The sequence below is a fragment of the Neoarius graeffei genome, chromosome 3, assembly GCF_027579695.1.
Source record: "Neoarius graeffei isolate fNeoGra1 chromosome 3, fNeoGra1.pri, whole genome shotgun sequence".
Taxonomy (NCBI): Eukaryota; Metazoa; Chordata; class Actinopteri; order Siluriformes; family Ariidae; genus Neoarius; species Neoarius graeffei.
The window spans coordinates 34,131,992-34,158,747 of NC_083571.1; the positions used below are offsets into that span (position 1 = coordinate 34,131,992).

Sequence of the window (26,756 nt, forward strand, 5' to 3'; positions counted from 1 at the left end):
ACGGTAGAACAAATCTGATTGGTTGTTATGATTCTTACGTTGCAATCGTAGAATTCAACTGTATTAAGGTAGGATTATTTCAAAAAGCCTGAATTTAATATTAACCCTGTTTTAGACAGTATCAATCCTAACTACTGGGGACTACTAGTTGTGGGTGTGTGTGTGAAATGCTGACACAGCCGCCAGTGTTGCCAGATTGGGCGGTTTCCCGCCTAATTGGGCGGTTTTAAGTGCATTTTGGCGGGTTTTGAACATATTTTGGGCTGGAAAACGTCAGCAGTATCTGGCAACATTGATACAGACCTGTGATAAGGACAAGGGTCGTGCGGGCGGGAGGGGGTTTTACATGTACAAGTGCACTGTCTCTGCAATATCCTACAATATGCAGTCAGTTTACGGGAGTAGTCTTTCCCCCACCGAATTAAACGAATTCAATCACAATATTGTGAATCCATTTTCTTTCTTTGTAGGCTAAGTTTATCTCCGTTTATGTTGGTGTATGTGTTCATATATGGTCCGCTTTGTGCGCAAATAGTGTAAGAATATGTGTCGTTGACGTCACCCCCCATGCAGCGGGGGTGAAAATTCATCACTTCAGAGTGTTTTGTCCCCTACACGCCTAAACTGGGGTCGCGGATTAAGTGGTTAGCGTTGACTCGGTGCGAGTCAGGAAGGCTATTACTGGTGCAGCCGCGGGGTCTGTTGATTTTTTTTAAATTATGATTTTGGCCGCCGAGCCAAGTACCTTAGACTTGGATTGACGTTTTGTTTTCATGCCGCGGAGCTATTTGTATGTATTTTAAATGTAAAGGACTTGCCTGTAGGTTTGTGTGTGTTGTTTTATGTTTGGCATCTTTCTGGTTGTACCACGTGTCTGTGAGAAAATTGGAGGGGAGGGGTAACAGGTGGGCACGGGGGTTGATAAAGCGCAACTGCCCTGGTAATATGTCACATGATTTTCCCGGACTAAAGCAACCTTCGGGGCTGTGGTTTTGTGGTTGGCGCAGTTAATTGTTTGAAACATGTTGTCAGACCGCCATCACTACTACACGCTATATGAAAAAATATTTGCCCCCTTGCGATTTCTAATTGCCCCCTTAGTAAACTGTTCCTGGCGCCGGGCCTGATCATAGCATAATAACAAATGCACTGCCCGAGTAAGTAATAGTATAAAACAGTGACAGCGACTCACGGTAGTTTGTGACAAAAAAAGCATTTAATTAATCACATGTGGTTATACTTCCAAGGATAAAAAGATATCTTTACATTTACAAAAAGAACATTCAAAGCTGATTATCATGTCAAAGTCAATATATGTTAGCACAGAAGATTGAAATTTCATTTGACTAGGCTCCAATGTGCAGTTAAAATAAAACTAAACATACTGATATAAACATCTACAATTAAAACAGACACACTTCATCTTGTCATCAAAGTCAGTACTTTGATTTCCTGTAAATCATAATGTGAGTGCTGGGCTGTGCTGTGCTTGCGCAAGTCTTCATACCCCTTGTCTGTGGTAAGATGGCCGCCCTGTGTAACTCTATGAGTCATGGCGTGTTGGCATTGTGGGTAATGTAGGAAACCAAAATAGACAACCTTGTCGATGAAAGAAGTCTAAACTTAAAAAAGGTCAGAATTTATTATTATGTACATTTGCACATATTTATTTGTCTGATGATCCTCTGGTCAAGACACATGACCAAAGCAGGGCATCCCAATGGGATGCCCTGCTTTGGTCATGTGTCTTGACCAGAGGATCTCATCTCATCTCATTATCTCTAGCCGCTTTATCCTTCTACAGGGTCGCAGGCAAGCTGGAGCCTATCCCAGCTGACTACGGGCGAAAGGCGGGGTACACCCTGGACAAGTTGCCAGGTCATCACAGGGCTGACACATCGACACAGACAACCATTCACACTCACATTCACACCTACGGTCAATTTAGAGTCACCAGTTAACCTAACCTGCATGTCTTTGGACTGTGGTGGAAACCGGAGCACCCGGAGGAAACCCACGCGGACACGGGGAGAACATGCAAACTCCACACAGAAAGGCCCTCGCCGGCCCCGGGGCTCGAACCCAGGACCTTCTTGCTGTGAGGCGACAGCGCTAACCAATACGCCACCGTGCCGCCAACCAGAGGATCATCAGACAAATAAATATGTGCAAATGTTCATTATACATATTGTATTACATAGTGTATTGTATTATAAATGTACATATTGAAACGATATGGGACGCGATTTGTTCCATATTTTCATAAATGTCCAATACACATGTCTGTCTCACACATATCAACACTAAATCTAACAATAATGAACAAAATAAAACAGGAAATACTCCGTTGCGGGATCTACCCAGGACACAAACCCTCCACTCTGTGTCCCGCTCTGTGCGTCTGTGCCTGGCTGCCTGCGTCACTGCGTGTGGCGCTGTCACGGTTGCCGAGAGACAGACAACACACACCGGCGCTGCTCAAAAAACCCGGGCCTTTGAAAAATGTCTGATGCACCCGGGACTCCACCACCAAGAAGTGAGGGAAATCTGCTGACTGTTTAAATCTGGTCTACTCCACAGACAAGAGAAACACAACAGTTCCTGATGAACTCAGGACTGTTGAGGGAAGGAGTTAATGTTTTGCACTTTCTTGTTTTCTGCATTCTTGAATAAGCAGACATACATGTTTGTTGTGTTTTTGTTGTTTTTTGTTCTCTTTTTTCTCTCCAAGTAAAAATGTCCCCAAGGTTCACAAAGAGAGTCCCTACACCAAGAACAGTTATGCACTTACATTTACAGTGATATTAAGTTCTCAATATCTCATCCCATTCTCATTATCTCTAGCCGCTTTATCCTGTTCTACAGGGTCGCAGGCAAGCTGGAGCCTATCCCAGCTGACTACGGGCGAAGGGCGGGGTACACCCTGGACAAGTCGCCAGGTCATCACAGGGCTGACACATAGACACAGACAACCATTCACACTCACATTCACACCTACGGTCAATTTAGAGTCACCAGTTAACCTAACCTGCATGTCTTTGGACTGTGGGGGAAACCCACGCGGACAACATGCAAACTCCACACAGAAAGGCCCTCGCCGGCCACGGGGCTCGAACCCGGACCTTCTTGCTGTGAGGCGACAGCGCTAACCACTACACCACCGTGCCGCCCCAGTTCTCAATATATTTAGATTATATTTTAAAAGTTCATTGTTGCCCACTTGTACATTATACATTTTTACAGCATTGGCAATAAAGCATTTTAAGCTTTAAGTATGAGTAATTGCTTTCTTGATCACCCCTTTACTAAAAACACCTACAAAATAAAACATACCACTGCTGCGGACACCCCACCCCATGGGAGTCGTGCCCGTGGTGGTCATGGCCCCAAGGAGCCGTGGTGGGCGTCCCTTATTTTCATTTCTGAATGGTGGCAACCCTACATCCCATAGTTATTTTAAAGGTCATAGGCAAGGGTTGGAGATGGAACGTAGAATATCAACTTTATTTTCTAGAAGAACTAAAGTTTGTCTAAGATTCTTGTCTAAGGTAGGATTCTAGTTGCTCAACTGTCTTAGGTCTTTTTTGTCATATCTTCCGTTTTATGATGCGCCAAATGTTTTCTATGGGTGAAAGATCTGGACTGCAGGCTGGCCAGTTCAGTACCCGGACCCTTCTTCTATGCAGCCATGATGCTGTAATTGATGCAGTATGTGGTTTGGCATTGTCATGTTGGAAAATGCAAGGTCTTCCCTGAAAGAGACATCGTCTGGATGGGAGCATATGTTGCTCTCGAACCTGGATATACCTTTCAGCATTGATGGTGTCTTTCCAGATGTGTAAGCTGCCCATGCCACACGCACTAATGCAACCCCATACCATCAGAGATGCAGGCTTCTGAACTGAGCGCTGATAACAACTTGGGTCGTCCTTCTCCTCTTTAGTCCGAATGACACGGCATCCCTGATTTCCATAAAGAGCTTCAAATTTTGATTCGTCTGACCACAGAACAGTTTTCCACTTTGCCACAGTCCATTTTAAATGAGCCTTGGCCCAGAGAAGACGTCTGCGCTTCTGGATCATGTTTAGATACGGCTTCTTCTTTGAACTATAGAGTTTTAGCTGGCAACGGCGGATGGCACGGTGAATTGTGCTCACAGATAATGTTCTCTGGAAATATTCCTGAGCCCATTTTGTGATTTCCAATACAGAAGCATGCCTGTATGTGATGCAGTGCCATCTAAGGGCCCGAAGATCATGGGCACCCAGTATGGTTTTCTGGCCTTGACCCTTACGCACAGAGATTCTTCCAGATTCTCTGAATCTTTTGATGATATAATGCACTGTAGATGATAATATGTTCAAACTCTTTGCAATTTTACACTGTCGAACTCCTTTCTGATATTGCTCCACTATTTGTTGGCGCAGAATTAGGGGGATTGGTGATCCTCTTCCCATCTTTACTTCTGAGAGCCACTGCCACTCCAAGATGCTCTTTTTATACCCAGTCATGTTAATGACCTATTGCCAATTGACCTAATGAGTTGCAATTTGGTCCTCCAGCTATTCCTTTTTTGTACCTTTAACTTTTCCAGCCTCTTATTGCCCCTGTCCCAACTTTTTTGAGATGTGTTGCTGTCATGAAATTTCAAATGAGCCAATATTTGGCATGAAATTTCAGAATGTCTCACTTTCAACATTTGATATGTTGTCTATGTTCTATTGTGAATACAATATCAGTTTTTGAGATTTGTAAATTATTGCATTCCGTTTTTATTTACAATTTGTACTTTGTCCCAACTTTTTTGGAATCGGGGTTGTAATAATTGATGTTGTACTGGATGGCTGTTGGTTTCCCTCATGTGGCCACATTTGGAAACTTGACTCGCTGCATTTTCAGTCAATAATCAGTTGAAATAATGAAATGATCCAATAATTGTAATGTAGGATATGGATGCATGCCACTCCCATCCCATTCATCCATGAGAGATGTGAAAAGCGTGGGTTTATTTGTCACCATTGTGTATTAATGCCTGCGTTCAACCCACTGTACTGCATGGCAGTTTGATCAACACTGGAGTGTGAATTGAGGAATATTGTAGACATGTAATACATTAAGTAGTTAGATCAAAAATAATTAAAAATAAATAATCACAAAACTAGGCGGCACGGTGGTGTAGTGGTTAGCGCTGTCGCCTCACAGCAAGAAGGTCCTGGGTTCGAGCCCCGGGGCCGGCGAGGGGCTTTCTGTGCGGAGTTTGCATGTTCTCCCCGTGTCCGCGTGGGTTTCCTCCGGGTGCTCCGGTTTCCCCCACAGTCCAAAGACATGCAGGTTAGGTTAGCTGGTGACTCTAAATTGACCGTAGGTGTGAATGGTTGTCTGTGTCTATGTGTCAGCCCTGTGATGACCTGGCGACTTGTCCAAAGTGTACCCCGCCTTTCGCCCGTAGTCAGCTGGGATAGGCTCCAGCTTGCCTGCGACCCTGTAGAAGGATAAAGCGGCTAGAGATAATGAATGAATGAATGAATCACAAAACTAAATAAATACATCGATCTGGTCAAAACAGAGTGTAGATGTATATACATTTACTGTAACCCAGATTGGGAAGATGATGGGCCTTAAACCCCCATTTACTGCGAGCATTGTGTTTATAGAGAAGAAAAGGCCTGGGAGTAGACAGTGCTGAGTGTGTTCATTAGAGCGCTGGCTTTATTTTGACAGATGGGTTTGATGTTCTGCATGTTGGTTTATTTTGCCCAACTGGTGAAATGAATAAGATTTCCCTGTAAATGAAACTTGGAGTTTAAGAATGAGGTTAGTGTTGGTGAAAATGCAGTGAATTCAGAACTTTATAGATTCTGTATTAAATGTTGCATTTGTGAGAGCTGATAAAGTACGGTCTGATATTTGTTATTGCATTCCTTTCTGTGCTGCTGCTGGTAACTTAGATAAATTAATGGCATGTTCATTGACATTTATATAACTGTTTTGTCTGGGCCATTTGACTGGGCCATTCTAACACATGAATATTCTTTGATCTAAACCATTCCATTGTAGCTCTGGCTGTATGTTTAGGGTCATTGTCTTGCTGGAAGGTGAATCTCCTTCCCAGTCTCAAGTCTTTTGCAGCCTCCAACAGGTTTTCTTCCAGGATTGCCCTGTATTTAGCTCCATCCATCTTCCCATCAACTCTGACCAGCTTCCCTGTCCCTGCTGAAGAAAAGCATCCCCATAGCATGATGCTGCCACCACCATGCTTCACAGTGGGGATGGTGTGTGCAGGGTGATGAGCAGTGTTAGTTTTCCACCACACACAGCGCTTTGCATTTAGACCAAAAAGTTCAACTTTGGTCTCATCTGACCAAAGCACCTTCTTCCACATGTTTGCTGTGTCCCCTACATGGCTTCTGGCAAACTGCAAACGGGACTTCTTATGCCTGTCTTTCAACAATGGCTTTCTTCTTGCCACTCTTCCAAAAAGGCCAGATTTGTGGAGTGTATGACTTATAACTATAAGACAGATTCTCCCACCTGAGCTATGGATTTCTGCAGCTCCTCCAGAGTGATCATGGGCCTCTTGGCTGCTTCTCTGACCAGTGCTCTCCTTGCTCGCTCTGTCAGTTTAGGTGGATGGCCATGTCTTGGTAGGTTTGCAGTTGTGCCATACTTTTTCCATTTTTGAATGATGGATTGAACAGTGCTTCTTGAGATGTTCAGAGCTTGGTATTTTTTTTTTATAACCTAACCCTGCTTTAAACTTCTCCAGAACTTTATCCCTGACCTGTCTGGTGAGTTCTTTGGTCTTCATTATGCTGTTTGTTCTTCAGTGTTCTTGAACAAACCACTGAGACCTTCACAGAACAAGTGTATTTATGCTGAGAGTAAATTACACACAGTAGGACTCTATTAACTAATTAGATGACTTCTGAAGGCAGTTGATTGCACTGGATTGTATTTAGAGGTATCAGAGTACAGGGGGCTGAATACTAATGCACACCACATTTTTCAGATTTTTATTTGTTTAAAATTTTGAAGACCATTTATCATTTTCATTTCACTTCACAATTATGTGCTACTCTGTGTTGGTCTATCACATAAAATCTCAATAAAAAACTTTTAAGTTCGTGGGTGTAAGGTGGAAAAATGTGAAAAAGTTCAAGGGGTATGAATACTTTTTCAAGGCACTGTATATTGGAGACTCTGGCCTGTGCCAAAATCCCCTAATGATCTGAACACATTGTGCAGGATATTAATTTTATTGTACCAGATTCACAACAGAACATTTAGATAAAACAGAAGAGTATATTAAAAGTACAGTTTCAAAAAGTATATTAAAAACATACAAATGGATCTTTCCAAATTGTTTGTTGATGGCTGGTTTGTACAGGCCTGTAGGGACACAAGTTCCCGCAGCAAAAGTATATATTTTTAAGTGAAACTGTATGTTCTATTCCACTAAACATTACTGAATTACCTCTGCAGATGGACATCAGGAAATTCTTCATCCAAAACAGAGGCAGGGAGAGAAGCAGTAAGGAGAGATGTGGATAAGGTGGAGGGAGGTAAGATGATCTAGCTGTATGTTAATGTTATCATCATTGAGCTATGCTCTGTCAGCTGGCAACAGTGATGCTAGTTGTTGATGCTGTATGCATTTGATTTACGGCTGTCAACCTTCAGTAAGTTCACTGCATTGTAAAAAGTAGTTAGTTAGTTCTAATCTACAGAATCCCGTAGCACTCAAAAGCCAGTGCACACTAGCATTTATATAAGCTACAAAAACTATGCAGTCTTGCCAGGGTGAAAATCAATAACTACCATAAACCTTTGATATGGGGGGCTGTGCCCCAATAGAGCTTTATGTCTAGCAACACCCCGGGTCTGTATTCATCTTCTAAAAATTAAAAGCGGAGCATAACTTGGTTCCATGGTGTAACGGTTAGCACTCTGGCCTTTGAATCCAGTCATCCGAGTCCAATTCTTGGTGGAACCTTTAAAAGCTTTTGCCCACTTTGAATGATGGACAGAGAAATAACTTTTGTTAAAGATGAAAATGGGTCATGGCTGTGAATTTTGGTCCATGCAGTTAAAGAAATGTGTGCACTGGGTGCAACATGGTGGCTCGGGGAGCATTAGAACAGAGCTCTGATGGTGGCAGGCTCGGGCTTGTTCTACGAACGTGGTCATCAGATCAAATGGGATTCACCTTGCTCCTGGACCAAGCGTCTGATTTTTGCCTCATACGTCACTGATTTTCAGGCAAAGCAGCTCAGTTGGGAGAACACTGGAATGCTATATGGACGAAATCTCAGCAAAGCTGCAAAGTCACATAATTCACTGTCACAATATTCATGCAGCTTGTGACCAATAAATACTGTTAAAACCTGACTGTAAGAATGAAGTGAAAATGCCAAATCACATGAGAAAATATTCCTGTTTCAACAGCTGTCCTAAACAGAAAGGAAGGATAGCCTTTGTGGTGGTATCAGTGCTTTAAGTGGGCCAGTACGCACCGGTACGGAGTACCGGCACTTATCAATTTTAGCCCCTAGCGTACCGGGACTTTTTACGGCGTACCGGCACTTCTCGTGAGCTCATCGTACTCTGTCTAGAAAGTTCTATTTCTCTCCTTGCGATTTGTGATCATACTCTTCCTGTATGCTCACGCATATCAATATCTCTCCTCCAATCGTGTCCTCTGCCCTCCGGCACTGTGTTTGACCATAGGGCTGCCATAGACCATATACAGTCTGTGTGTTTGACAGCGGAGGAGGACAGAGGACGGAGTAGACGAGAGGAGGAGGGATATTGAAGTGTCGCTAGGTCTCGCGAACGTTGAGTGCTGCTGAACATTAGTGCGAGTTTGAGTTACTGGGCGGTCATTGTGGTAGTCTCTGGTTCTGCGGTTGGTTTGAGGTAATTTAGTTTAATTTAGCGAATTAACCTACCATCAGGACTTGAGCTTAATATGGATATCTTGTTCATCTATAATGTCATGTTTTTGTTCCACCCAAATGTGTGAATTTGCCCAGCTAAGCTACACACTACAATCAGGTCTAAAATATTTCAGTCTCTGTCTACTGTTGTGTTATGATAGACACAATCTCAGGAGTATGTCATGTAGTCTGATTGATTTACTTGTCAACTGCATAGCTTACTTCTCCAATGTTCTCCATGACACGGACTGTCTACATCTTTCATCTCTGTATTTCTCTCATGTGTGTCCACAGTTCCCTTGTGCATCAGCCTGAGGTTCTCCCCCCCCGATGACCTCCCTTGGGCCAATATCCAAATGAACAAGACAAACATAAATTATCTGGAAATGTGAAAGCTCAATAAAAAACAAACTTATTTTGTAAAAATACTTGTAAAATGTAAAAATTGTTTAAATATTACTTGGTCTGCTGTTGGCGGCACGGTGGTGTAGTGGTTAGCGCTGTCGCCTCACAGCAAGAAGGTCCTGGGTTCGAGCCCCGGGGCCGGCGAGGGCCTTTCTGTGTGGAGTTTGCATGTTCTCCCCGTGTCTGCGTGGGTTTCCTCCGGGTGCTCCGGTTTCCCCCACAGTCCAAAGACATGCAGGTTAGGTTAACTGGTGACTCTAAATTGACCGTAGGTGTGAATGTGAGTGTGAATGGTTGTCTGTGTCTATGTGTCAGCCCTGTGATGACCTGGCGACGTGTCCAGGGTGTACCCCGCCTTTCGCCCGTAGTCAGCTGGGATAGGCTCCAGCTTGCCTGCGACCCTGTAGAAGGATAAAGCGGCTAGAGATGATGAGATGAGATGAGATGAGATGGTCTGCTGTTACTGTCACCCACCGCGTAATTTACCTGGCGACAGTCGAATAATGTGAGTACTGGCACTTATTTTTTCCCACTTAAAGCACTGGGTGGTATTTAAATAAACAGATAGAAAGGAAGGAAGAACTATACAAAAGAGAAAGATAAACTGAAATAATGTCCGTAAAAATAATTATTGTAGTAAAAGAGCTGTTCAAAAAATGACCAGAGACTGAAATGGAAAAGAAAAAAAAAAACAGTGAAGGGGAGCGCTGTAAAGATATGTAAGGCATGGGGGTAAAGTTGAGAAAATAAGAGGAGGTAATGGGGATGGGGGTCAGGAGATACTTGTCTTGGGGCAAGTTTGATCGGATATGACGGTTTAGCACACAAACCAAATCCAAGATGTAAAGCCACCCACACAGAACACTGAATGGGCTACTGAACAAGACACAGCGATCAGGATGCTCTCTCTCTCTCTCTCTCTCTCTCAGGGAGCTGATGTCACCTGGTCACATGACCTGGGTTTTCCCCTAAAGTTTAGGGGAAAACCCAGGTCACATGATTCAGACAATTTAATTAGTTCAATTAGTTTAAATGAAGACAGTTTAATTAGTTATGTTTCAAAATCTGCAGTATACAATCATTTTGAGGTGGTACCTCGATATGATTTGATGGCGTTTTTCCTTTATTTTACACTGTAGACTGGATTAAAATATTTCGTTTTTGGGTCAAACCTTCTACTGTACTGCTTGCAACATGGGTGTGAGGAGCCAATATGGTAAAAAAAAATACTCCTGAAAAAAATCTCGTACTCCACCTTTAATTAGTTCAATTAGTTTAAATGAATACAGTTTAATTAGTTATGTTTCAAAATCTGCAGCTATATAAGAGCCACACATCCGCCCAGAGCTTCAGAGCGACACAAACCTTCACAGCAAGTAACAGCGAGTTTCCAGCGATTATCAGCAACTTGTCAGCAATTCATCAGCGGTTTAATCTTCTCCTTCATAGTAAGTCACCTTGTACTAACTGAGTGATTTGTATTTTTTTAAGTTTTAATAGTCTACTAACACGACACACACTAATCGCATGACTATCTATTCTCATTCCTTCTTCTTTACCTTCATACTGATCAGGGCTGGGTTTCTCAAAAGCCTCTTAATGCTAAGACATTCTTCACTCGGCAGTGTGTTTGACTGGTAATTACTAACACTGGTGTAGTGGTTAGCGCTGTCGCCTCACAGCAAGAAGGTCCTGGGTCCGAGCCCCGGGGCTGGCGAGGGCCTTTCTGTGCGGAGTTTGCATGTTCTCCCCGTGTCCGCGTGGGTTTCCTCCGGGTGCTCCGGTTTCCCCCACAGTCCAAAGACGTGCAGGTTAGGTTAACTGGTGACTCTAAATTGACCGTAGGTGTGAATGTGAGTGTGAATGGTTGTCTGTGTCTATGTGTCAGCCCTGTGATGACCTGGCGACTTGTCCAAAGTGTACCCCGCCTTTCACCCGTAGTCAGCTGGGATAGGCTCCAGCTTGCCTGCGACCCTGTAGAAGGATGAGATGAGATTTCTAACACTGGCCACGAGGCGGTGTGTTTGACTGGTAATTTCTAACACTGGCCACGAGGCGGTGTGCTTGACTGGTAATTTCTAACACTGACCACTAGGTGGTGTGTTTGACTGGTAATTTCTAACACTGGCCACGAGGCGGTGTGTTTGCCAGTTACTGTAATCTTCCAGTAAATGTTCCAGCTTATGGTCAGCTGGGTTCCAGCTTGCCTGCGATCCTGTAGAACAGGATAAGCCACAGATAATGGATGGATGGATACCTGCTTTGAAACTTCCTGTGAAAGAAAATAACAGATTCACAAATGCAGTACTATTTTATTTATATATATATATATATATATATATATATATATATATATATATATATATATATATATATACACAGTACTGTGCAAAAGCCTTAGGCACCCTATTTTTTTTCATACAAACTTTTGTAGATTTTTATTTTATGACTTCTACATTAGTGAGTACAAAAACATTTTAGAGTCCCAAACATTCATTTTCCAGCACAAAATTAAATGTTACAGAAAAAACAAAATGTTCGAACAGCATATTACATAAGAGCACTTTTCAGATTAAAAAAGAAAACGTTATGAAGGCTGCTGGGTTTTGGTGCAAAATGAAGAAGTGAGTGTGACAGTCAAAGTGTCCAGAAGAACTGTGGCTGGTTCTGTAAGATGCTCAGTAAAACCTACAGCTCATTTCCTTATAAAACTGCACTCATTGTACCTCAGACTACTATTTTTTTTTAAGCAAAGGGTCATCTCGCACCAAATATTGACTTTATTTCATTTATATATATATAAATGAATGACCTGAATTATAGTGAAGTGTATAAATTACACCTATTCTTTGCCACTTGGCCACCCAGCTGTCTTCAGGACTCATCATTGCAATGACACTGTAAGGAAAACACACAGAAAGCAGCCTTATTTATTCAAAAATAAATAAGTTAATTAGTTGGTTACTTAGTTTAGTTAATTAGTTCATAAATAAAAAGGATTTATTAGAGGAAAAAAATCCAAAGGAATGCTGCATACCCATCAAAAGAGGAGCTTGTGCATCATAAACCATCTCCCGGTTCCCCTTCATTTGCAGTAAGACTCTCAGTTATCACAGCCATCGGACTCGAACTGGTCAGTAGTCTGGTGAAGCAGAGAAAGTGTAACCATATCATGTTTCACTCCTCTGCCCTTTAACTCCCGACAAAAAGACATCAAGCTTACACATGCATTCTAAATACAATCATTTACCTCAAAGACTTCATGATTTTTAACTGTTAGTCTATATTCATATACAGTACCAGTCAAAAGTTTGGACACCTCATTCAGTAGTTTTTCTTTTTATTCATTAAAACACACTTCATGTCTTAAAGTAATGATGGATGTCGTTTCTCTTTACTTAGCTGAGCGGTTCTTGACATAATATGGATGACTACAGTTGTGGAACAGGGCTGTTTACTGTATTTATTATTTGCCTGTTAATTGAAAAGCATTCCAGGTGACTACCTCATGAAGCTGGTTCAGATAATGCTAATAGTGTGCAAAGCGTCAAGGTAAACGGTGGCTACTTTGAAGAATCTATCTAAAATATGAAACATTTTGGGTTTGTTTTTTTACACTTTCTTTGTTTACCGCATAATTCCATACATGTTCCATATGTTATTTGATAGTTTCCATCTCTTCAGTATTGTTCTACAATGTAGAAAATAGTCAGATATTTTACAGAGAGATCAGTGGGCCGGATGAAGCTACATGCGCTTGTTACTCTGATTGGACAAGTCCACATGCGCGCTCATTGAATATTCATGTTTTTCCACAGCGCGAGACTGGTGCGTGAGTAACGGTTCCCGCATAGTTTTAACGGTTCTGAGAAGAGGGGAGAACAGAGAACCTCCAAAAGGAACCAAAATAACAGGTGTATGTTTCCAGATATCAGACAATAAGCCACACGTGATCGTGGACTTCAAACTGACTTTGGGTCTGTTTTTGTTTGATTATTTTAAAACAAAAACAAAAAGGAGGCTGGTCAAGTCTCCACTGTCAGAAATGGTGTTACAGTAAGAGTTCATTTCTGCTCCCCAAGGTACAATCTACACTAATGTACCCTTAGGGCTCATTATTGGGCCTCAAGGTAACTATGGGTACTTTTTAGGATCAGAAAGGTCCATATACTGTGCGTTCCCAGGAAGTATATAAATGGGACAAATAAGCACATTAGAGGGTACTGTCCCAATGACCATGCATAATAGGACTACTACTGCACTTTATTTTCTGAGAGTGTGACGTGTCGTCGTTGTCATCCCCCCCCCCCACCTTGCTAACTAGTCAACACTAAAGAGCAACTGTTATCAAGTTAGTTTACAAATGTCTATATAAATCAATAACTCCAGTTCATTAACCCTGAGCTCCTGTCTGTTTTCACCAGGTGCTTGCAAATTCTTCAGCTGGTATGGAAGTCAAAGAAACGTGCTTCACCCTCCCGATCAACCCCAACCATTTCCCCAGCAAGTTGTGGCGTTTGGTGAACAATCCTCAAATTTGCTCAATCTGCTGGGACTCCAGTGGGGAACAAATACTCATCTATCAGGAACCCTTTAAAGAAGAAGTGCTAGGTTCTCCTAATGAGCAGACGAGAGCGTACTTCAAAACTACTTCCATCATCAGTTTCTTTCGCCAGCTAAACCTGTATGGTTTCAGAAAAGTGCACCCAGATCATGGCAGCTCAGAGAAGCAGCAACTCGGCAAAGCTTTCACCTCGGCCCAGCGGCATCACTTTCGCAACAAGTACTTCAGACGGGCTAACCCAGAGCTTCTGGTCAAACTAAAGCGACTCACGCCTGGCAACAAGGCCAAGATTGCTGCTGGGATAAAGGTGACCAGCAAGTCAACAAAGTGCTTCCCTTATCAGATGGCGAATTCACCCAAGGAAAACTCTGCTACGATGAAAAACGGTTGGTAGTTTAAAATATGTATTTATTCATCTACATCGTTTCGGTATAATTGCCAAATGTGTGGTCTTGCACCTTGAATGAATCATCTGGTGTGTGCATTCTTATGATTTAAAATACAAAAAAATCAATTAAATCTGTCTGTGGCCCACATTTTTAAACTTGGTTAAGATGTGAAAATCCTCGAGTGTGTACGAGACATAAGAGAACAGATAAGAGAGTGGACTAAATTCCTTGAAAGGGGCATGAATGCTTCACGCTTAACTCCACCCATTATGCCAACAAATCTTGCAAATCAAGAGGGATCACCTTCCACAAGCAAGTATTCTAGTTGAAAACATATTTTTGGGTTATTTATGGTTTTTTTTTTTTTAATGATATTTATGGTAGTTTGGGTGTGGAGATTTTCATATGGTACACCGATAAAGGGCTATCTACAGTACCAATAAATTTTGGACACCCCTAAAACTACTATTTCACTAATCGGAGCACAGCCTTGAAAAAAAGGTGAGTCATCTACAGGAATTTGTAGAGACAATAGACAGAGAATAAGAAAAGGAAAGTCATCTTGCTTGTACAGTGCCAGCAAGCTAAGTTTTTGGTCTCTAGCAATCATCTGAATTTTTAGTACTTTTTATTCATTAATATCTGCCCTGTCTCTGTGTTTAGATTCAGTTTTGGTTGAGGAAACTCCTCACAACCATCATGGTGGTGGCTCACAGAATGTGACAGATTGTGACAGGACATCTGAACCTTGCCAAGCATCTGTAATGGGCCATGGCGATCCAGGCTCTGGGTTCCACCACTTCCTGATGAACTCGCAGTGTTCGCACCAATCCAGCTGCAGGCACATCCATGAGGGCTCACCAAGCTCAATGCCTGCTGGGACATTCATACCTCATCACTCACATTACGGATTTTACACACCATGTAATGAATAGTATGATAGTTTAATTCTTGTAAGTCTACTATGTATCCCAATCGCATGCTTCTGAAGCAATTACTGTGTTATGGTGTATTATTTTGATGTACACTTGCATGCATGTAATTTGGGATGTAGCCCAGTGTATTGTTTCTCAGTATCAGTGTTGGTGTTTCTTATAAGCAGCAAGTACTACGATGTCTTGCAAAACTGCTTCTTTTTTTTTGAACAAAATACGAGTGATTAATGTCATCTGGTGCTTGGCAGTATGTTTTTGGCTTTTGTTTGAACTCCTATGTGCTTTTTCATACTGAAGATTTATTTTTTAATGATATTAGAGGTGCTTCATGCACATGATTTCTGTTGATACCAATAATTTAATGGAGCCTTAATTTGGCCAACCAGTCTATCGGTCAGGCTTTATACTGCATGTGATTTCTTTCAATTGTTTCTGAGAACTATTTTAAAGTTTGATGTGAGCACCGTTTAGTACAGTAGGGAGGAAATAAATAAGTGTCTCTAGGAGCTGTATTGTAATATTTTCCAGAAGAATGCTTTACCGAGATGGTGTTAATGTGTTACCAAATGGGAAGTCATTTAATAACTTTTTTTTTTTTTTTTTTTTTTGCAGGGTATCACTACTGTAGCCCAGGCTCCTTGGATTCAAACATGAACTTCTCCCAACACCCAGCTGCCTCCGACGTTTATTGTGGATATTACCCTGTGAGTGCTGAAACTTTTTCAGATTGTGTACTAATCAGAAGAAATTGCCAGTCATTATTTGAGCCTGTGTATCCATATTAAGATTTGATGATGCATGTTGTGTTGTGAAGGGAATGTTGGGATGTCAAAAGTGAAACCTTGATGTGTGTTGTAACACACAATTTTACCCCTTATTGTCCAGTATTCCTTCTTCGGCCACCACCATTACACTGGTCAGAATCCAAACTGGCAAGCAGGCGACTCTGCAGATCTCAGGGAGAGTGACATGATCCTGGAGAGTCTACTCAAACTGGCAGAAGAACTGCAGGTCAGATTAAATGTTCCCCCTTAAAGAACACCCCTGAGTATATGCATTAATAATGTGCTCTGTATAATCTATGCTGTAATTACAGTACCAGTCAAAAGTTTGTGTACCCCTACTCATTCACAGGATTTTCTGTATTTTGACTATTTTCCACATTGTAGAACAATACTGACGACATCACAACTATGACATAACACATGGAACATGTATGGAATTATGTGGCAAACAAAGTGTAAAAAAAAAAAATTCATATTTTAGATTCTTCAAAGTAGTCACTGTTTATCTTGATGACGGTTTGTAGACTATTGGCATTATCTTCACCGGCTTCATGAGGTCGTCGCCTGGAATGCTTTTCAATTAACAGGCGTGCTTCGTCTAAAGTTAATTAGTGGATGAGTTTCTTGCCTTTTTAATGTGATTGAGATCTCATCTCATTCTGTAGCTGCTTTATCCTGTTCTACAGGGTCGCAGGCAAGCTGGAGCCTATCCCAGCTGACTACGGGCGAAAGGCGGGGTACACCCTGGACAAGTCGCCAGGTCATCACAGGGCTTACACATAGACACAGACAACCATTCACACTCGCATTTGATTGAGATCAAATAGTAAATAATAAAAATACAGTAAATAGCCCTATTCTACAACTGTACTAATCCATATGATATCAAGAACCGCTTAACTAAGTAAAGAGGAACGACATCCATCATTAGTTTAAGACATGGTGTTGTAATAAATCTTTTAATGAAAATAAAGAAAAAACATTGAATTAGAAGGTGTCCAAACCTTTGATTGGTTCTGTATATGTACTATAAAGTCTGAATCCACCACCAAATTTACTCACTCAAACATTATTGTTCACAAACGTTGTTTAAAAGGAAAGTTTAGTTATTTATGTGTGAGAAATTCTCATATCTGGAAACTATACTATGTGCTTCATTTTAAAAATTTATACTTCAAACAAAATTGATGCCACATTTCACGCAAATGCTAACACGTGTGCTTCTAACACACCCAACAGTAGTGATGCACCTTATCATAATTTATGCAATTTTGATTTTGCCTTCCAGTGAAACTGAATTGCAAACAGGTATTGAAAGGAAATAAAAATCACAAAACCAACCATCCATCCATTATCTGTAGCCACTTATCCAGGTCGCAAGTGAGCTGCAACCTATCCCAGTTGACTATGGGTGAGAGGCAGGGTACACCCTGGACAAGTTACCAGGTCATCACAGGCACATAGAAACAAACAACCGTTCACTTTAGAGCCACCAATTAGCCTAACCTTCATGTCTTTTGGACTGTGGGGGAAACCGGAGCACCCAGAAGAAACCCACACAGAAAGACCCTCGTCAGCTGCTGGGCTCAAACCCCAGACCTTCTTGCTGTGAGGCGACAGTGCTAACCATAACATGACCATAAAATGTTTGCAATTTAAATCAGTGTGTTCCGTTTATTGTTGCTCCATGCGAGGACATAGATCCTGAAGGAGCCACACTCGCTGTATAGCACTTGATAGCAAGCTGGTTAGCTAGCTCACACTGATTTGTGTGTGTTTTCTCCTTATTCAGGATGATTCCAGCAGTCTGTTCACCACGTGAAGACAGTTTGACCAGGCACCTCATGTTTATTTTGAGTGGAAATATTGGAAATATGTTAACTGAATGTCTTTATTCCATTTCCTGACAAATATCACTCGTAAGGTACTGCATGAAGGCCAGTCATGTAACTGATTGTCTCTTGCTTTTCAATAAATCACTCTTACCTGCTGAACTGCTAGTCTTGCTTTTGAGTCCGGTCATCTCGACACACTTAACATTTAGTTTATTACACAGGGTTTGGTATGCAGATATAACGAGCATTGCATTTAATTATCAAAGCCAACTTTAGTGTTTCCTGAACAATTTATTTTACAAAAAATGCCTGTGCATATACCGACCAATGAACTGTAAATTATCAAACAGCTCTTTTACATTATCCACTGGGGGGGGGGGGGGGGGGAACTTGGACACAATCTTATTTTAAAATAACATGCAATATTTGTATAGATTTAACAATTGTACATATGTTTTTAACACATTTTTAAAAAATTGATGGATTTAAAACACTTTTTAGATATTAAGTATAATTTTAGTGTTAGATTTCAAATTAATCTATGTAAGTCAATCATATAAGGACTCTTTCATCTGTACAGTTGTTACCCTGAAGTCAGTGAATCAAACATGTGATGTACTGCATTTCACTCTGATTTGGACAAGGCAAAACCACTTTTAGCAGTAAAAGTGCCTCGAGTGTGTATAGACCTCTGTTCACTTGCAGTTCAAAAGAAATAAAATTTACATGCATAATCCACATGTTGCACTTCACAAAGAATCTTAAATAGTCAAATAAGGGAGATAGATTAATAAAAAAAAATACCAGAAACAACTGCTGTATATCCTTGCCCAGATAAATGTGGGAGGGGGTTCAGAAGTGATGTATATAGAGTATGTGCAATAAAATGTGAAATTAAAAACAAATCAAAAGTGGCTCAAGTCTGATTCAAAAGATCAGTTTGCCAAAAAAAAAATTACAGTACAACTTCATTCAAAATTTGTAAAGTGAACACATGAAATGAGATCATGGTAAGAATATACAATCAAACCATTTTGAAAATACGAAGTACCAAATGAAATTTGGACTGATGTGACCATTTTGAATTCAGGACACACAAACACTAATACAGAAGATGAAACCATTTCTTATGCTCTTATTTGACACTGTCTTTGAGTAGGCACACTAACACTGGAGGTAGCTTTCCTTAAGTTACTTCTCTGGTCACCAATCACATCCAGAGGTAACGATTCAGCATGGAAGAAATAAAACATGCTGTAATTGGAAAATAACCAACAGTGACAGAGCATGAGATATTCCCTGATGCAAAGTGGCCACTTCATTAGTTGATCGTTACTTTAAGACATGAAGTGTCTAAATTCCAGTATTCGTGTGAATCAGGCGTGTGTGGCAGCAGGGGCGTGGTCAAGCATTGGTCTGTGACTGGAGGGCGGAGTCAGGGAAGGTAAGTGGCAGAATCACTACACCTATCGTTAATTAATGTTTGTGTGTCTTCCCAGTGACCGCGCCCTATTTAAGGAGAGAGAGCGAGAGCAGAGGGAGTTCTCTCCCGAACCAGACGGCTGATGTGTGTGTCTGAGCATGTGTGAGAGTATATATGAACGCTGAATAAAAGAGAGTTTTGTGAACTCAGTTCTGGCTTGCTGTCCTTCTGTACTCCACCCACCTACATGAACTGTCACAGTGGGGCTGAAACCTGGGAAAGCACAGAAGGATGGCAGGCCAGAACTGAGTTCACAAAACTCTCTTTTATTCAGCTTTTCAGCGTTCATATATACTCTCACACATGCTCAGACACACGCACACACATCAGCCGTCTGGTTTGGGAGAGAGCTCCCTCTGCTCTCTCTCCTTAAATAGGGCGCGGTCACTGGGAAGACACACAAACACATTAATTAATGACAGGTGCCGTGATTCTGCCACTTACCTTCCCTGACTCCGCCCTCCTGTCACAGACCGATGCTTGACCACGCCCCCGCTGCCACAGCGTGTTATCTCCCGGCACAAGAACAATGTGTCAAAAACGCCGAAGTGTGAAACGCTTTTCTTAGACTATAATTGTCAGACTGACTAAACTAATTGCTGGTAAATGAATTTCACACTTGGGTGTTGTCGCGTTGTCGGTACTCCAACAGAGAAAGGCTATCTGTCACAAAGAAAACAAAGGGACGTCTCTTCCTTTTGTAAAGGAGCGGCAGAAATTAAATGGGGGCGGGAATCACAGAAAGGGGAGCGGCCCGCACCTCTAAAACCCCTCGTGGAGAACCCTGCTATGTGTCAGTATAGTGTAATGTGGTGCGGTGTAGTGTAACGCAGGGATAGACCTCAATCTGCAGAGCTCTGGGTCACAATCTGTATGCAGCCGGCCAGATGGTTTTCTACTGCAATCGCGTAGGCACTTCAGGTAGCCTCGTATGCATTCGTTTAATGGTCTTCTGCATGTTAAATAGTTAAAAAGATTATAATAAAGCAAATACTTTACAATTTATTTGGTGTCTACTGATGAAGTTACGTTTTGTTTTGTTTTTTTGGCCAGGGGAAGGGTGGCAGGCCAGAATTATAATGTGGTGGTGCGCCACTTTAAAAGCACCTGTGGAGAACACTGAGTTCGTATGCCACAAAGCCCGATCAAGATTTGGGAAATCAGAACATAATATAAACGCTTGCAGAGCAAAGAAATCGAATGTATTACGATTCAAAGAAAATTAATGTATAATAGCTTTCATTTTTTCGCGGTCGCCATCACACTATACCATACAGGATAGGGTCGCCATCTTACCATGTGGGAACTACCTGATATGCTATAATTTAATATGCCCTAAATGATTGGACAATATAAGAAGGATTAGCCAATCGGTTCCCACCTTTTATCTAGTCACGTGTACACAACCTCAGCACCCAAACAGAATTCCTTATCAAATAAGTCCAACAAGAAAGTTCGAACAATTACGGGAAAAATTGGAAATTGCATAGCCCTGACATTTCAGTTGAGACTGATGCGCCTGTTGCACATCGCTGAATTAATTATATTTTTTTTCTGTGTGTGAAAAATAAATGAACTTCCATGCATAAAAAAATACCCAATTACAATAAATGCATACTTTTTTTTTTACAATACACATAATTAATGTTAATTGGGTGAAACCACTCCAATCGATGAATGAGCTGGTGCACGTGCCCGAGACTGGCACCACAAAGCCACCCCGGCCTCCATAGTTCAGGTCCTTTGACCCAGGAACCCGGAAGCCCTTCAGTAAACAAACAGTGAAGCAACGGGAAAATGCAGCTCTCGCCTACACGATCACAGATACGTAAAATAAAAGACCTGAACTTAACTAATGTGTGTGTGCTGTCATATGATTACTGTAACTGTGTATGGTCAGAAAAGACGAGAGATAAGTGTAACCATTGCACAATAACACTACAAACACCCGCAAAGTTATTTAGCTGCTGGCTAGGGTGCATCAGTTGCCCTCACTTTCATAAAACCTGATGCATTTTTGTTTAGGAGTTCCTTTTCACCAATAAAGACATCCTGTAAAATTTTTGACCATATTCAAAAGTCTAATGGTGGCACCATGAGGTTCATTTTTTGCCAAAAAATGCTTATTTTATGTTTTCGCGTAAGGTTTGAATCAAAATGTTGGACTCCATTTATTGATTTCTTGTGACCCAGAGATCATGTTAAGAACCTTTGCAAGGGATTGAGAAGCATTAATGTGATTCATAATACATTTGTATTGTTCAAAAGTAGTTGAACAATGATTCAATGAACAGCTAAAACTCAAACTGTGCTTGATAATATATTTAGAATATGTACTAAAATGTGTATCTAAGATATTTGGTATACTCTATAAGGTGCCATAATGTTTCATGAAAAGTGATCGGAATTTTGTCATAAGTCATAAAATAGCATAGCCTAGTAAACTAGACCCACCCGCCTAGCGGCCAAAAATATTTTTGCCTACGAGTGGGTCTAGCCTCGCACCATATCAACAAAAACACCCTGGGCATCAAATCGTGCCCGCCAATCACAACGCAAGGTTTTTGTTTGGATTCTTTGGGCGGGCTTTTGCAGGAGTGACAACAAAGCTGCGCGACGCTGGAGAAAGCACAGCAGGAAAGATGGCTACAGCTAGTGAACAGCGCGCGTTTGACTCCGCTTTGGAATCAGTTTTAGAAGAATTAGACTTGGAGTTTTCGTTGAAACATGAGCAGGAAGAGGCTCTCCGCTCATTCCTTTTCAAGAAGGACGTTTTCGCTGTTTTGCCGACCGTCTATGGCAAAAGTCTGATCTACCAGCTAGCTCCACTCGTAGCCAAAAGGATGGGGCTAGTTTGTGCAGTACGAAGAATTAATAAACAGCTTTGAAACATTACTTTTTGATTGTTTCTTATTTTCCCGTTATTTTAAATTTAAGGGAAATTATTTCACCAAACACCACTAAATAAAAACTCTCAAAAACAGTTTAAGCAAACCCTTGAAAAAAATGAGTTATGTGGTACAGACTCCAAACTTCTTAATATCTAGAACCTGTTTATTAATTAATACGCATTTTGAAAAATTATTTATTTCAAGGTGTCCCCTACTGCGCGCTCTGACTACGTCACAGTCACTGTTGCGCTGATTGGTCAGAGCGTTGGCCTATACGCACAGAGACAGTTTGAAAGACAGCGGGTTGTTCCACCCACACCCGTCGGAAATGTCTACGGATCGAGGCCAGACTAAATATTCACATTTAGTCTGGCTTGCCAGGCTAAAAATAGCAGCTTTTTCCATAACTTTGAGCTCCTGGTGCCACCATTAAACTTTTGAATTTTGTCAAAATATTTCACCCAGTGTGTTTTCTTACCAAAAGGAACATAAAAACAAAAATGCATCATGATCGGAGGAACTTTTCATTTTTAGGGGGCAACTGATGCACCCTACTGCTGGCTAGCTGCAGCTTGTGGCTTCCAGCGTTACTATGTGTCAGTAGAGTGTAATGTGGTGCGGTGTAGTGTAACACAGGGCTAGACCTCAATCTGCAGAGCTCCGGGTCACAATCTGTATGCAGCCGGCCGGATGTTTTTTTATTGCAATCGTGTGGCCACTTCAGGTAGCTCCATATGCATTCGTTTAATGGTCTTCTGTGTTATAAATAGTGACAAAATTATAATAAAGCAAATACTTTACGATTTATCTGGTGCATTCTGATGAAGTTACATTTATTTATTATTATTTTTTGGCCACGGGAAGGGTGGCGGGCCAGAATTATAACGTGGCAGTGTGCCACTTTAAAAGCGCCCGTAGAGAACACAGAGTTCGTATGCCACAAAGCCCGATCAAGATTTGGGAAATCAGAACATAACACGCACGCTTGCAAAACAAAGAAATTGAATGTATAACGATTTGAAGAAAACAAATGTATAATTGCTTTCGTTTTTTTCGTGGTCACCATCACGCTAGCGTCCGCCGTGACGTCACGAAATGGTCACGTAATGTTTTGGTTGGCAAGAGGCTATTTATAAATGGCTGATTGGAGTTATTGGGTCATTAATTAATTATGGTAGTATTGTGTTCTGTTATCGGCTGTACATGCAGATTTGGCAAAAATGATCAAGAGCTTTTACCGTATTCCAAAAAAACCTGAAGCTCGCCGAAAGCTTTGGATCGCAGCAATTAAGCGTGACAAGTGGGAACCTACTGACAACGACCGTGTTTGCTTTCGACATTTTATATCTGGTAAGACACATGATTTTTTTTTTTATTATTTTGCTTTGCAGTTTAATATTATCATGTTAGATGAAATTTCCTCATCAGAAATAATTTGTTGTGCTGTGGCATTGCTTAGATATCAACCAAAAGATGAGTAAAAACGCACGAACAGCTGATTTGTATGCAGCACACGAGTACGATTTCCGCAAACGCACTCGCGGCAAATTTATGTACTTTTTGCAGTATAAATACTTGACATTAGAAGATTGGTCGAACTTTTCATGATATGTATTTGAAGATAAATAGCATAGCCTGGATTTAAAACACTACTTGTGCATTCTAAATGTAGAACTTGCTTAAGTTTAGTACTGTACTGGATATATTTGGGGTGTGTGTGTGAAGCAATAACATTAACTTATGTTTCAAAGATTATATTGTGCCTATTTAATCTTTGTCTTTTTATTATTAGGCACAAAAAGCAAATATAAATGAGCATTTCAATAAAACAACTGAATAATTAACACTTGTATGCATCAAGAGACTTGTAGGCTTTCATTGATAATGGTGTATATTGAAGGCGTGTCAGTCACATACAGGTAGATATCGCCGAAGGTCAGGTCAGGCCAGGTGCTTGGATTTGGGTCCCATTTGTCCGTAACTGTGTAAGGATCAGGCAAAACTTTGGTGCCACCGTTGTACAGAAGCTTTGCTGCATATCTTTGCTTAGCATCAGTTGGCAATGAACTTGCAGACTGTGATAAATCGCCACGAAAACTAGGTGATGATGCATCTTTGTCAGCTATTGTGAATGGTTCTTGCCAACCAATTTTATGCGCATGCGCAATATTACATCACGCTCTAGTTTGGCGAATGTTCCCATACCATACAGGATAGGGTTGCCATCTTACCATGTGGGAACCACGTGATATGCGATAATTTAATACGAGCTAAATCATTGGACGATATAAGAAGGATTAGCCGATCGGTTCCCACCTTCTATCTAGTCACATATACACAGCCTCAGCAACCAAATGGCACGCAAGTAATGGCATTCCTTTTCAAATAAGTCCAATGAGAAAGTTTGAACAATTATGGGAAAATTGCATTTGCCCAAAAAACAACCGATTCAGACATCATTACAACTGATGATTTCGATCGGCAATCGGTTACTAATGAAAACCCTGCCTGAAGTTTGGAGAGAAGCAAAGTTGTATCGTCGCCTGTATGGAGCACGCAGCCGTGTTGCTCCTCACGTTGACCTGTGAATGCTGGCAGTCAAGCTATTTCCTCTGTCCTGTTTGTCTTGTCCAGGTGAACAGCGTTGCTTCTTGACTTGAGAGCACGTTAGCCACAATGGCGATCAAGCACGGCTTCGCCACTAAACTGACTCATAACGTGATTTCGCAGTCAATACACTCTGCATACACAGTCATTGAAACTGCAGTTATTTATCTGATAACGTTCTTCAATTAAACTCCCCTCCAATGTCCTAGAGATGGAGTCAATACTGTGTAAATTCACTTCCTCTAATCCGAGCTCAGGCAAACCGTCCGCTGTCTTCCGACTCCTCCAACTCTCTCCCGCTACAACAGGATCTGGGTCAAAATTCACGGAAACTTTGCAGCCAATGAAATGACAGAAAATAAGGGATTATTTTCAGGCCATGAAAAATAAATACGTTTCGGCATAGTACATGCAAACTCTTCCTTTTTTTTTTAATACACTTCTCAATATTTTCTACTGCAAAGAAGCCCAAAGAAAAAATATAGCACAGGGCTACATATGCATATCACACATTATTCATCCTTCACATAATAGATCATTTCCTCATCATTTCTCACCACTGATCTTCCCTGCTCTCCTCTTCTGTTGGCCTCTTGATTCTTGACTCAGCCTTCAGCAAGTTTGGCATTCTCATACAAAGCAATTTTACAACCCTCCAACTCTTCAGACTTTCTCTGTATAGGTTTAGACATAACATCCTTCCACATCTCCCTCCCACAAGTCAGCACAACCATATCATTCCTGCCCTGTCTGAATTTGTTAACTTTCCACATTTTACCAAACTTCAACTTCTTTGAACTACCTTAACTACACAATCGACATTATATCGCTGGTGCACCCTATCATTTGCTGCTTTCTCAGTGTCTCCTCATCAGTTCTCTTTCATAGAACACTGGAATGGCTTTTCCTTCTTTTATCAGGATGAGGTTTTGTAGGCCAAAAAATTGCAAGTCCACACACAGAGGCTTGTCCAATCACTGGCTTTGGTCAGAATATATAAGAGGTAATTATTTTGCTTCTCCGTGGCTTGTTGAATTTATTCACTTACACAATGAACCTTCCAACCTGTGAGAACTTTATCCCATAATGATCTCCTCCCTCATCGAAGGGCATGAATGGACAGGGAATGTCATTTTGATTTACTCTGATAGCTTGGCCATCATACCCATTATTAACAAGTGTTGCCAGGCAAAACAAACCTCACCCGGCAGCACTTATTTTATACCTATATGTTGATAATGGTAATATTTCTCAATCATCAGCCGTCAGGTTAGTCCTATGAAAATCCATGACCTTGAGTATAACATTTCCAAGTCATTCAAGGTTCATGGTGCCAAATGAAAGTCCATATGGCACTTCCTATAAGTTGATAATGGTAAACATCTGTCTAAAATCAACTGTTTTCAAGTTATAGCCCTCTGAAAATCTGTGATCTTGAGTTTGACCTTTCATGGTCACTCAAGGTCAAAGATCATGGTGGCAAATAAAAGGCCATGTGGGAGTTCCTATATGCTCATAATAGTAAACATTTGTCTATCGGCAACTGTTTTTGAGTTATAATGGGAAATATATTATTTTGACTGAAAGGTTGACCTTTCTGGTGACCTTGACCTTCACTTTGACCCGATAACCCCCAAAATTTAATCAAGTAATCTATGGACCATTCCCCACCTTCCCTGAAAATTTGAAGTCAATCAGTGCAACTGTCTAGACACTAAATTGTTAACAGACAGACAGACACACAAACAAATAAACAAGGGCAAAGATCATGGTGCCAATTGAAAGCCCATATATGGCTTCCTATATGCTGATAATGATAAACATCCCTCTATCTCTAACTGTTTTCGAGTTATAATGGAAAACATGAAAATTTTAGCAATGACCATGACCCCCCTGACATTTGCCCCCCAACTGCTAAGAAAAATA

The 26,756-nt window shown here is 41.1% G+C and overlaps 1 pseudogene; it reads left to right on the plus strand.

The window, feature by feature from the left end:
• LOC132882540 (C-type lectin domain family 4 member F-like) overlaps window positions 1–26,756 on the plus strand; it is a 162,367-nt pseudogene that overhangs the window by 113,119 nt on the left and 22,492 nt on the right.